Source organism: Stegodyphus dumicola, chromosome X2 (assembly GCF_044657685.1).
Source record: "Stegodyphus dumicola isolate Sdum_Otavi_A_Nest chromosome X2, ASM4465768v1".
In the NCBI taxonomy this organism is placed as follows: Eukaryota; Metazoa; Arthropoda; class Arachnida; order Araneae; family Eresidae; genus Stegodyphus; species Stegodyphus dumicola.
Genome location: NC_140781.1, coordinates 182,839,997 through 182,852,735, shown reverse-complemented (window position 1 = coordinate 182,852,735; position 12,739 = coordinate 182,839,997). Strand labels below are relative to the sequence as shown.

The 12,739-nt window shown below is 31.1% G+C and overlaps 1 protein-coding gene across 3 annotated transcripts in view; it reads right to left on the bottom strand.

Moving 5' to 3' along the window:
- Positions 1-10,965, bottom strand: part of LOC118193735 (autophagy-related protein 13 homolog) — an 83,164-nt gene extending 72,199 nt beyond the window's left edge. The window contains exon 1 of one of the 3 annotated variants that reach the window (XM_035364863.2): positions 10,716-10,965. The gene's annotated coding sequence lies outside the window, so the exon portion shown is untranslated. The remainder of the gene's footprint in view (positions 1-10,715) is intronic. The other 2 variants (XM_035364864.2, XM_035364865.2) reach the window with 2 other exon arrangements.
- Between the last annotated feature and the right edge of the window lie 1,774 nt (positions 10,966-12,739).

Sequence of the window (12,739 nt, the reverse complement as noted above, 5' to 3'; positions counted from 1 at the left end):
CTTTTGCAATTTCAGAAAAACCTGGAGTGGTGAGGTTAATATTGTTAATCTGAGACAAAGCATAGGCAACACAATTATCAGTACCAGAGACATATCTGTACTGAACTGGACAATAAAATCCAACGGTCGGAGTTGACGAGGAGAACACGAGTTGGAGCTTTTTCGAAAAGCGAAAATTAATGGTCGATAATGATAAAGTTGTGTCCTTCCAGATTGTGCCGAAGTATTTAACAGCACAGTACACAGCAAGCAATTCCTTGTCATATATGCTGTATTTCCTTTCTGCAGTGGTAAGTTTTCTGGAGAAGAATGCCATTGGAAAAAGTCCTTTAGTGGTATGGGCTTGAAGCACAGCTCCTATGGCAGTGTCAGAAGCATCCACCATTATAGAGAGCTTATCATTAGGTGAGTGATAAGAAAGTGTGGCTGTATTTGCCAGATCGTTTTTGCATTGCACGAATGCTGCAGATGCAGATTCAGTCCAAGGGACAGCTCGTTGATCTTTTTTTTTTTCTTCAGAAACTCATGCAGGCAGGCTTGTGTTTTTGCAGCATGTGGCAGAAAGCAACGGTAGAAATTTAACATTGCTAGGAAATGCTTCAGTTCCGAGATGGTTTTTGGTTGAGGTAGGTCATTAATTATGTTGACTCTTTCAGGTAAAGGTTTTACTCCATCCTGAGTGATAAGCCATCCAAGAAAGGAAACTGTGGTTTGACCAAGTACACATCTGGATGGACTGAGTTTTAGTCCATGCTCTTTAAGGCGAGTAAAAATCTGGTGCAGATGTTGGGAATGTTCTTCTGCATCTGTAGATGCAACCAGGATATCATCAAAATATGGGATGCAGAAATCAAGACCAGATAGTACTTGGTGTATGAATCATTGAAATGTTTGGCCAGCGTTGCAAAGGCCAAACGGCATGTACAAGTACTCAAAGAGACCAAATGGTGTAGTGATGGCCGTTTTTAGAATGTCTGCAGGGTTAACAGGGATTTGATGATAGGCATGGGTTAAATCAAGCGTTGAGAATATGTTCTTTCCTGAAACATTTGAGTGCAATTATGAATATGGGATATGGGATAACGATCCAGAATTGTAATGGCATTTGAGCGACGATAATCACCGCATGGTCGCCAGTCACCATTTGCTATACAAACCATATGCAAGGGGCTTGCCCAAGGACTTTTTGAAGGCTGAATGATGCCTCTTGATAGGAGAAAGTCAAACTCTTGATGTGCAGCTTGAAGTAATTCTGGAGACAATCTTCTAGGTTTTGAGAAAATAGGGGGTCCTTTAGTTTCAATGTGATGCAAAACTGTTGACATTGGTGTCCTCTCAAAAGTATGTGAAGGATTCGTCAAGCTGGGGTAATCGACAAGAATTTTGTCAAATTCTGAGTTACCCATCAAAATATGAATGCTAGTACTGAGCGGGTGCACATTGGGAAGTCTTACCAGAAGAATACAGTTTTGTTTGTCCATCAACTAAACATTTGTTTTTAAAATCTATAAGTAAGTTGAACTCATTTATACTTCGAAATAATTTTAAAAAAGTGCCTAAACCACATTTGATGTCATTATCACTTTCAACAAATATGCCAAATTTCAAAATGTGCCAATATATAAATTCCCATATAACTTCGGAAATTTTCAATAAAAAAACTAATTTTTTGCAGGTATGCTTTAAAATACATCTACTTTAAGATGATGGCAAAAATTTTATAGATTACAATTCAAATGTTTTTGAAACATTTATAAAAATTCTTTAAAAATACAAATTTTAAAAATAAAACATAAAAAAATAGGTGAATTTTATTTGGAATGAACTTAAATTTTGAAATATCAAAGGAAGAATCAAATAAGTTTAACAAAAAAAAAGCGGGTAAAGGTATATTTACGGGTACCCCTTGGCGAAAATTGGCGATACATGAATAACAAATTTGTGCAATTCTTAGACTTGTTATTCTGGCTTGTGTAGCGGTGGTTTTTGCACCAAAAATCGCCACTACACAAAGCCGAAATAACAAGACAAAGAATTGCACGCACTCAATATCCATGTACACATCAACCTATTTTCACTTAAAAAAAACAACAGAGAATTGCACAAACTAGGCACTGCGCACTCCCTTTGTCCATGTACACATTGAACTATATTCACTTTAAAAGTCAAAAGAGCAGCCAACAAAAAAAATATATATTTATATATATATATATATATATATATATAATCTCAATAAACTACATTTTAAATCAAACAATGAAATAACATAAAAAAGAAAATTCACCTTTGCACTACACAAAAATATACACTTATTACGAATTAACATATCTTCAATCAAACAAAATTCCTTAACAGCATCCAAAAACTTCCTAAAATTATCTGAATTAGAATCTGTATACTCGCGTCACCACATAAATTCACAAAATAAGAGTAAAAAATATCCTCTGTACTGCCATTATCGTCCGACCATAACACATTGCCTTCCTACAAACAGGACACTTAATAATGGCTACTAAGTAAATCTTCATTTACACACCAGTCAAGTAATGCTCTTTTCCCCTTTCCTTCCAAATCGTACAGAAACTTCAAATTAATCTTATCACATTCAGCCATTTTACTGTCTAAACCACAAAACAAGCAATATACTTTTTAACCAACACAGACCACAAGCCCTTACGAATTTACCGCTATCATGCCACCGATTACATCATAATAGGATTTCTATAACATTCAACTATTCAGGCTACCATAAATGAAACAAAAACTTGGCGATAAATGAAACAACAACTTCGCAATAATACAAGGGATACCCTTCTCTCTACTCTAACCAAAAAGAGATATTAATAAATATATATCAAATTCAATTAACATTGAGGAGCTAAAATTTTGAGAGCTAATTTTTTTAAAACCACTCATGCGATTTTTACAAAACTTGGCAGTTTGGCATAATTTGAGTTCTAGAATCGAAGTATGGAAAATGGCAAGTCATTTCAGAAAAAGTGCACTTTTGTGTCAAAATACCTATACAGTCAAAAGTCATTAATTCGGACGTCCATAATCCGGAATGATCTATAATCCGGACCTGAAAGCTAAAAACTTTCTGCGCATGCACCGCATTGGCACATGCGCACAGGCGTTTTACGCATGCGCGTAAGACCTTGACTGTTGCGCATATGCGTGTGCGCAAGTGCAGAATACGTTTTCGCCTGCGCGTTTAATGTATAACGGACGGTGTAAGCTAAAATTATCTAATTATATATTTCAGTTAATGTTAATGATTGCGTTGTTCCTTAAACTTCAAATTGGATCCCGCTTATTATTTTTTGCAGACTGTAAGAGCAATTTTATAAAAGTAAACTTGAACTTTCAATTATGTCATATAGAATTTCTGATGCTGGAACTTCCAAAGGATCTACAAAACGAAAGTATGTTTCGATGTCCAACAAACAAAAAGTGGAATTGCTGCAAAAAATGGATAAAGACCTGAAGAATGTGACAGAGAGGTTAGTGAAAATGAAAACATTTCGATTGACAAGTTAGTCGGTATTCTCGGCACAGCAATTAACGGGACTTGAACAGCGGAACTTTGTAACTGAACAAGAAATTATGTCTGTTTATAGAATTAAAGAGAAAGTATTATCACATAAAACGAAGCAACTTAAACAACTTACATTGAAAGAAATGTTTAATAAAGTAAACAAATAAATATTAAGCTTTTTTTTTGTTTGTAAATTTTGATACCCTTTAGATCATAATTGCTCATTATTTTATAAATTACGGTTTCATATTTTTAATTTTAGAATTTCTGCATGCCATCTTACGAGATTTAAACTGATGATCTATAATCCGGAAAAATCGATAAACCGGAATCGCCGAAGTCCCGACGTGTCCGGATTAACGACTTTTGACTGTATTAGAACAATGTTATGCATAAATCTAATACACATCCTAAGTCGCGCTTTCGAGACATGAAAAATGCAAGTTGAAGTTTGTCAAACGGCCCAGTAGAGCGGGAGATATAGAACAGTCTCCCCCCATTTTTTTTTTTTTTTTTTTTTTTTTTTTTTTGCGCAGTGTGCATTGGTATAATCAGTCCTACAACTTTGAAAATACTTGACTGCTTTCTGTTCTGTAAAAGGGAGATCACAGATTTTAACTCTATTTTTTCAAAATGCAAGAGAAAAACAGAGAAACAGCAGTGAACTTTTAACTTTCTTGTAAAACCTAACATACTTTACTAAAAATCTTCGCTATACAAAACTAAAGCAAATTTCGGTACTTTTCCATTTCGCCGGAACAAATCTTGCCAAGCAGGCTATATTGGCGACAACATACAGTATACACATAAAAAATATTTAAAAAATTTTAGTTCTAAGAATTTTTTATTTTGAAGGCATAAACATTTTAATATTGCTTCAAATTTTATAAAAAGCTAATAAATAGAGACAATAAATTTGTAAAAAGACATTAATTTAAGAATTTACTATGCTTTCATGGTTCAACATCCTGATTCGGCGGTTCATATCACGTGACCCCAAGCGATCTCATCTCACGCAAACAACTCTACAAAAATCTAATGCTCTCAGTAATTATCTACATTAATTTCAAGTTAAATCTTAATTTGGAACAAAAGTTTAATTGCAAGAAATATTTCAATTCATACGAATAGCTTACTCAGAAATTATCTAAAACTGCAGTGCTTTACTTCACTAATGCATTCTCATTAGAATTGATGAATTTAACCCTTGACTTTACATCTTCTATATTTTCGGCTTCGGGTAAGCGCTGTGATTGCATCCTAATTGACTTAATTACTGAAAACTGACTTACTCTTTACCCCAACAATAAATGAAGTGCATTGCTGTCACAAATGAAATTCGGCTACCTTCAAACCAATTTCCGGTTCTCACACCCAAATGTTGATTGCACTCTTCGACGTTACATTTCCAGAAGATTTTCTTTCCAAAATACAGTTTCATTTTATGAGAATTTTTACAAGTACGTTCGTTCAGTATAATTCCATATCCCTGCAACAATTCAACAGCATCTTTTTCACTCGCAGGCAGATCCCAAAAACCCATAGTTAAAGTATTTCAGGGCATTCAATCAAACCAGTAAGAAAAATAATTTCTTTATGAAAAACTACGTATAACACGTAGGATTGCCGTATGTAGGGTCGCCAAATTTGGCGATTTATGGGAATTTTGGCCTGGTTGCGTTAATACGTAAGTACAAAGACATGTTTCTTTTCTTTTTATTTACTCAACACTTTTTCCAACAATCTACTAGCCAAATTACACTTATGCTAGAAATTTTTTGTAACAAAACTGCTTAATCATGACAAATATTAACTGCAAAATTGGGAAAAAGTGCACAATCGCAAACTCCTTGCGCATTTTTCAGAATAGCACATACACATAAACCATTTACACGTCGACTTATTTTTATTTAAAAAAAACATCTCAGAATTGCACAAAAATGGCATTGCACACACTCCTAACTTTATCCATCTACACTGCTGTTTTCTCATAAATTACAAAAATTTGCACAAATGCAAGAAAATTTTGTGAATCTTTAAACTCGGTAAAAAGTACATATATGAAATTACCTGATCGCGAAAAAGTATATACCCTTTCCAAGGATGAACATTTCCACATATAAATAAAAAATCCAAAAACATTTACCTCTAAATTATCTATTATATTATAAACGTCACCAATGAATTTATACCGCAAACATTAAAAATGGTTACAAATACTTATTGTCATATATTTAAATTATTTCCATGCACGTTTACTTCAACTGAAACGTATACCAAATTGCTACAAACATAAAATTCACAAAATAACTATCATTTAATTAAAATATAACTAAACCATGTACATGTCGACTTATTTTTACTTAAAAAAAATCCCAGAATTGCACAAAAATGGCATTGCGCACACTCTTCACTATATCCATGTACACTGCTTTTTTCTCATAAATTGGAAAATTTTCACGAAAATGCATGAAAATACTCAACGTATACTACTCAAACGTATTCCAAAATACTACAAACATATAACTGACAAAATCACGATCATTAAATTAAAATATCATTAAATTAAAAAACACTACTTAAAATATAAATAAGCACATACATTAAATTAATAAAAATTAGATTACAATCCTAATTACTTTAAACTAAATCATTGCTAATAACAATTTTCGGCTGATCTTTAGAATATGATAACTGGTAGTTTGGTGACATTTTGGAGGCGATAAAGGTTACTACCTGGGACTTTGGTAATAATATGAGCAGTACTCAGTTCCGATTACGCATTATTTTGTGTGAGGGAAATGAAAGATCATGGGATATGTCATGTGATATTAATGGACGAATTACGGTTCTTTAATCGGAAAAAGGGGGAGAATTTGGAAAAATATCTGTGGCTGTATATTATTTTGTATTAAGCTTCATTGTGTGTTGTGTGAAGTAGGGTTGAATAATTTTGGGATTGTATGGCGCTGTCTAAAGTGAATTCTAGATGTGATAAAGAGAATTTTGCTTTTTATTTAGCGGAGGAAGTGTGGAGGAAAAATTCGCAGAAAAAAATCGTTCAATAATTTTATTGAATCCATAATAAAAGTGTATCCACCATGTAAGCAAGATTCTGAAGAAGATTAGGTAAATTAGTATTTTTAATTATTTGATGATATTATTTTTACGCATTGTTCTAAATGTAAGGTGGAAGTAAAGTAATTTGGTATTATTGGGAAAATTGTTATTAGCAATGATTTAGTTTAAAGTAATTAGGACTTTAAGCTAATTTTTATTAATTTAATGTATGTGCTTATTTATATTTTAAGTAGTGTTTTTGATTTTAATTATATTTTAATTAAATGATAGTTATTTTGTGAATTTTATGTTTGTAGGAATTTGGTATACGTTTTAGTGTAAGTAAGCATGCATGGAAATAATTTAAATATTTGACACTAAATATTTGTAATGTTTGCGGTATGAATTCGTTGGTGATGTTTATAATATAATAGATAATTTAGAGGTAAAAGTTTTTGGATATTTTATTTATTTTAGACGTGGAAATGTTCATATTTAGAAAGGGTATATACTTTTTCGTTATTAGGTAATTTCATATATGTTCTTTTTAACGGGTTTAAAGATTCAGAAAATTGTCATGCATTTTCGTGAAATTTTTCTAATTTATGAGAAAAAAGCAGTGTACATGGATATGGTGAAGAGTGTGCGCAATGCCATTTTTGTGCAATTCTGGGATTTTTTTTTTAAGTAAAAATAAGTCGACGTGTACATGGTTTAGTGATATTTTAATTAAATGATAGTTATTTAGTGAATTTTATGTTTGTAGGAATTTGGTATACGTTTTAGTTGAAGTAAACGTGCATGGAAATAATTTAAATATTTGACACTATTGACAATATTTGACATTTCATATATGTTCTTTTTACCGGGTTTAAAGATTCAGAAAATTGTCATGTATTTTCGTGAAATTTTTCAAATTTATGAGAAAAAAGCAGTGTACATGGATATAGTGAAGAGTGTGCGCAATGCCATTTTTGTGTAATTCTGGGATGTTTTTTTAAGTAAAAATAAGTCGTCGTGTACATGGTTTATGTGTATGTGTTAATTTGAAAAACGTGTAAGGAGTACGGTATTGTGCACTTTTTCCCAATTTTGCAGTGAATATTTGTCATGATTAAGCAGTTTTGTTAGATAAAATTTCTAGCATAAGTGTAATTCAGCTAGTAGATTGTTGGAAGAAGTGTTCAGTAGATAAAAAGAAAAGAAACATGTCTTTACTTCGTGAAGACAAAATGGCGGCGGGAAAAAAAAAATAGAGGGTTGCTGTAGGAGAGTTGGTCACCAAATTTTCACCAAAAAATCGCCAAGTTACCATAAGTTACCATAAAGATCAACCCAATTTTCCAATAATACCATATTAATTTACACCTTACATTTAGAACAATGAATAAAAATAATATCCTCAAATGATTAAAAATACTAACTTACCTAATCTTCTTCAGAATCTTCATTACGTGGCACGCACACTTCCCTACAGAAAGAGTTTCACCCATACTCAAAGTACTTTCAGCAAACCACGTACCCTTCCTTACACTCCGTTTCACAAAATGTCCATTTTCACCAGATTTCTTGCACCACCATTCAAACTTATCTGTAATATCCTTCCTTTCACACAATCTCATTTCATTCCCACATTTTGGACATTCATACTTATCCGCAATTAAACCTACACTCATACACCATTCAACCAATTCTTTTGAATTATCAGATACACGCATTAAAAATTTAGAATTCACTTTAAATAGTGCCACGAAATCCGAAAATTAATCAACACTATTTCACATAACACACGATGAAGCTTAATACATAATAACATAGTACTACAGATATTTTTCCAAATTTTTACCCCCTTTTCCGATTAAAGAACTGCAATTCGTCCATTAATGTCACATGACATATCTCAGAATCTCTCATTTCCCTCACACAAAATAATGCATAATCGGAACTCAGTACTTCTGAAATTATTACCGAAGTCCTAGGTAGTAACCTTTATTGCCTCCAAAATGTCGCCAAACTACCTGTTACCATATTCCAAAGATCAACCGACATTTTCCTGCTTGATTTTTGTTTATGAAATAATTAAAATTACAATGATATATTTGAAGATTTTGGTGTCTGATTAACTGACATTCAAAAACATGAATACATGTTAAATACTCCACTGAACTTCAGAAGACAAACTCTTGTTTTCCCTTTTTATGAAGCATGACATAAAAAAATTAACATTTGAAGTCCATTGTTAAATCCTTTGAAATGAGATGGTGCTGTTGTTGCTACTGGGGAAGGGAAAAAAAAAAAAAAATTGTGAAGCTAGGTATGTGTGGATGTCACAAATATGAAATAAAATCATGAAATGTAATTAGTTAATTAATGAATAAAGATTCATTGCTTAGTAATTTTTTTAATTCAATTTATTTAACTCTCCAAAAATAACAATTAAATATGCTAAATATGCCAACCATAATTCACAAATAAACATTAATTGAATCACAGAGGAAAATTTGAATTTCTGATTGAAGTTCAAAAAGAGGATTTAAAAGTTTGCGTCTGGAATAATTACTTTGGAATGTAACAAAAGCATTTCATGCTCACTGCCCAGCTCTTGGTCTAAAATACTAAATATTCTTGAATTTAAAGCTCAGCTTTTAATAAAATTAACAATTTTCACATCTTGATTTAAAGCGATTTTCCGGTTTTCAGGAATTGTTTTGGCTACTAAAGCTTCATGATGTATGGAACAGTGAGTAAATTTAGTTTCAGGTGTGACTTTCATTATTTGAGAAATCACTCTGGGATGTTTTCCTGTTAAAGCCCGAACTCCGTCACAGCATAAGGCAAGCAAAATAATAGTATTCATATGCAAGGAGAAAAAAAACACTCCACAAAAAAAGAGTAATTGTATTACATATGATTTAATAAATGATAACTAATGAAAATAGAACCTTAAATTAATATTACAAATTTTATAATAAATTTAGTAGGATAAGAATGAGAAAAAGGAAGGTGCCTTTCTATATCATTCATTTAAATTTGACATTGTGATTTCTATGGAATTTATTTCTCATTTACTTAGTATTTCATAAATATTTTTTGTTCATATAATAGCAGTCTTATCATTGAGAAGTACATATTCATTAAATCTTTTAATTAGGTTCAAACTGAAACACTCCAGAAACTTTGTAACTGCTGCATAATATACATTATATTTAAATTAACCAGTTGAGAATTAAAATTAGCAATAAATAGTAAGTTTAGAAAAGTTATCAATATGAAAATTATTTTAATATTCTCTTCCAGCATACCATTCAAACCTGCATATACACAAAACATACAGATAAAAGAACCAATAATAATGAAAGACTCAAAATAAATGGCCATCATGCAGCAAATTTATTTGCATTAATTGCATGAAACTGAAAGAATTTTACGAATTTTCCATCTTTCATACCTTATATTTTCAATCAAGTAGATATTTACACCGTATCAGATTAGATTCAGCATTCCATTTATTATGCAAATCAGCGTGTGTTGCTTTACAAAAGGAACTGGAGTAAAATCTAGCAAGATTTAATGAAATACAATTTGAATACAGTTAATGAAGGACGAAATGACCAATGTTAATACGAATATATGCGGGAAGGTACTGGATAAATTTTCAAGAGGAGATGCTAAATTTAACTGTATTAAGTTAAATATCACATTTTTGATTTTATCTATGATCAGCTACTAAAAAAAACCGATCGAAGAATTTTTCGCAAGAACAGATGTAGGAGAAAAATTTACATATCATATAATAGGGGTACTGGGACCTCAAGATAAGAAAAGAAAAAAAATAAAGATAAAAAATTTAATTACGAATTCCCAATAATCTGACGTGATAACATATCACTGCTCGTATTTTTTCATTTTAGCCCACAAATCTTACGGCGCAATTACTTCTTAACTAAAACAGTGCAAACAAGTATAAATTCCTTATATATTCAGTCAATATGTAACCAATAAATCTTCATAAATTATCTTAGGTCGCAGTATTAAGTTCCCCCAATTAACGAATGATACATTAATATATGATATGATTTAGTATCCATTAGTAGTTCTATAATTTGCTGTTACTTACAATGAGTCATGTACAGATGAATTATACGCAGTATGCATTTATGTTTATCTCATATGCCATGTCCAATTTAAATCCCAACTTCATCCCATAGCCGTTAGCTACGAGAGCGAACACTCCGCTCTCCACGGTCTCACCACATTCGTAGACAAGCTACTTTAACTCAGGATGGGTTTTTACCAACGTTCTGAACTTCCCGTCAACTCATTACGCAGATAATATGCGTACTTCAAATCCACTAGATGACTCTGCCATGGAGGTACGAAGTAAGATGGAGTCGCCCTAAACAAGTTTCTCCGTACCCTGCTCTGAAGCACCGGCGATCCCTATGTGGTGACCAAAACATTGGGTCATTTACCATTGAGTTCTATGGGATTTGACGCGTTCGGGTGTAAATATTTTGTAATTACGTCGCAAATATACATATAAATGTATATATTTTCTTTTTCTACAACACTTCAGAGTCCTAAGTATGTGAAAACAACATATTTTTCAACAACATTTCATTCTGAACGGAATTAAATGCTATACTTTTCACAGGACAGTTTTCTCAGAATGGTTTAATTTGAATGAAATATTTTCAAGTTTTCGTTAATTACATTAGAAAAAAAAATTAAGGTAATTCGATTTTATTCGGTTAAGGTACAAAAATTAAGATCAAAGTTTATTGTATTATTAATATTAAAATTATGCATTATTTCTTTTCTATTTATAGAGCTTCTTCCTAAAATACTTTCTTAAATATGACATGATTTTTTGGCTTCTTTTAAATCGAAAAATGTAAGTCAATTTATAATTAATGCTCTATTCGGTTCATTTAAAATTAGAGAATTATTAGGAAATTAGGAATTAGCGAAATACTTTAAATAAGTATTTCGCTAATTCCTAATAATTAAATAGGTATTAAATAGTATTTGACTTTCTCTGAACATTTCTGAAAGGGAATAAAATAACTTTTTTTTTTTTTAAATATTATTTTAAACTTGTAACTGAGTTATTATAAAATGTAAAGGGAATAATTCTTTTAATTATACTTATCAGATTTTTTTTTTTTTACCCTTCATTTCAACAATACATATTCCAAAACTCTTTATTACGTTCTTAAGTGCGCATCTCATAGCATTTGCTTTACAATACCTTTTAACAGATTGCTTTCCAATACGAACAATTCTTGCTTAAATAGTTTTATAACGTATTTGTCAACAGGATTTCAATTTATGTTTGCAATTCAATATTAAAGTTATTATATATTTAGATAACATTTATAATCATTATAAATTAGATACATTTAATCATTAGATTTCTTCACAGTACTTTCACAGTTGTTTATAAGTGAATAAATTCTTCATTTCAAATACATATATAAATAATTTAATGAATATTTAAGTATTTTGTCAAAGGCAGATACATGCTTTTAGCAAGCACATGCATAAATACCCATACATATTTCCTATTTATCATTTCCGCCATGTGCAAATCTTTAATTTCTGTGCATTTAGTATATTTTTCGTGTAAAGTAATTTACACTAATTTAGCATACACCCGAAAGTTTTACATAAAAAATATATATGAATATAATTTGAATGAAAATTATAAGTATTATTTTTAATATCCACTCAAAGGTCAATTTTTCTTCAAAATTCCTCCACGATGGCATCTCTCTCTTTAGGCAGATAGCCCTTGCATGCGTTACTCTATTTAATAAAATCTTAATCTGACCTATGTGCCTAATTACAAATATTTTAACATACATAATTTTATATTTACATTTAGCCATCAAGTGTCAAACTTTTCAAATCTTCTAGAAAATAAATTTTGGCAGGTCTCTTTTAGCAATTTTCTTAAAAACTATATTTTTGTAGTGCAACAGCTTAGAATTTTATAAAACAAATTCATAATCAAAATCGCTGTTGTTAGTTATCGAAAAATAACCAAGATGTGATTTTTGCGTAAATGTCAGTAAACTATACAAATTGCTATTATCCATTACACTATGAATGTTTCTTTCATGCGAGAGTGTCCCTTTT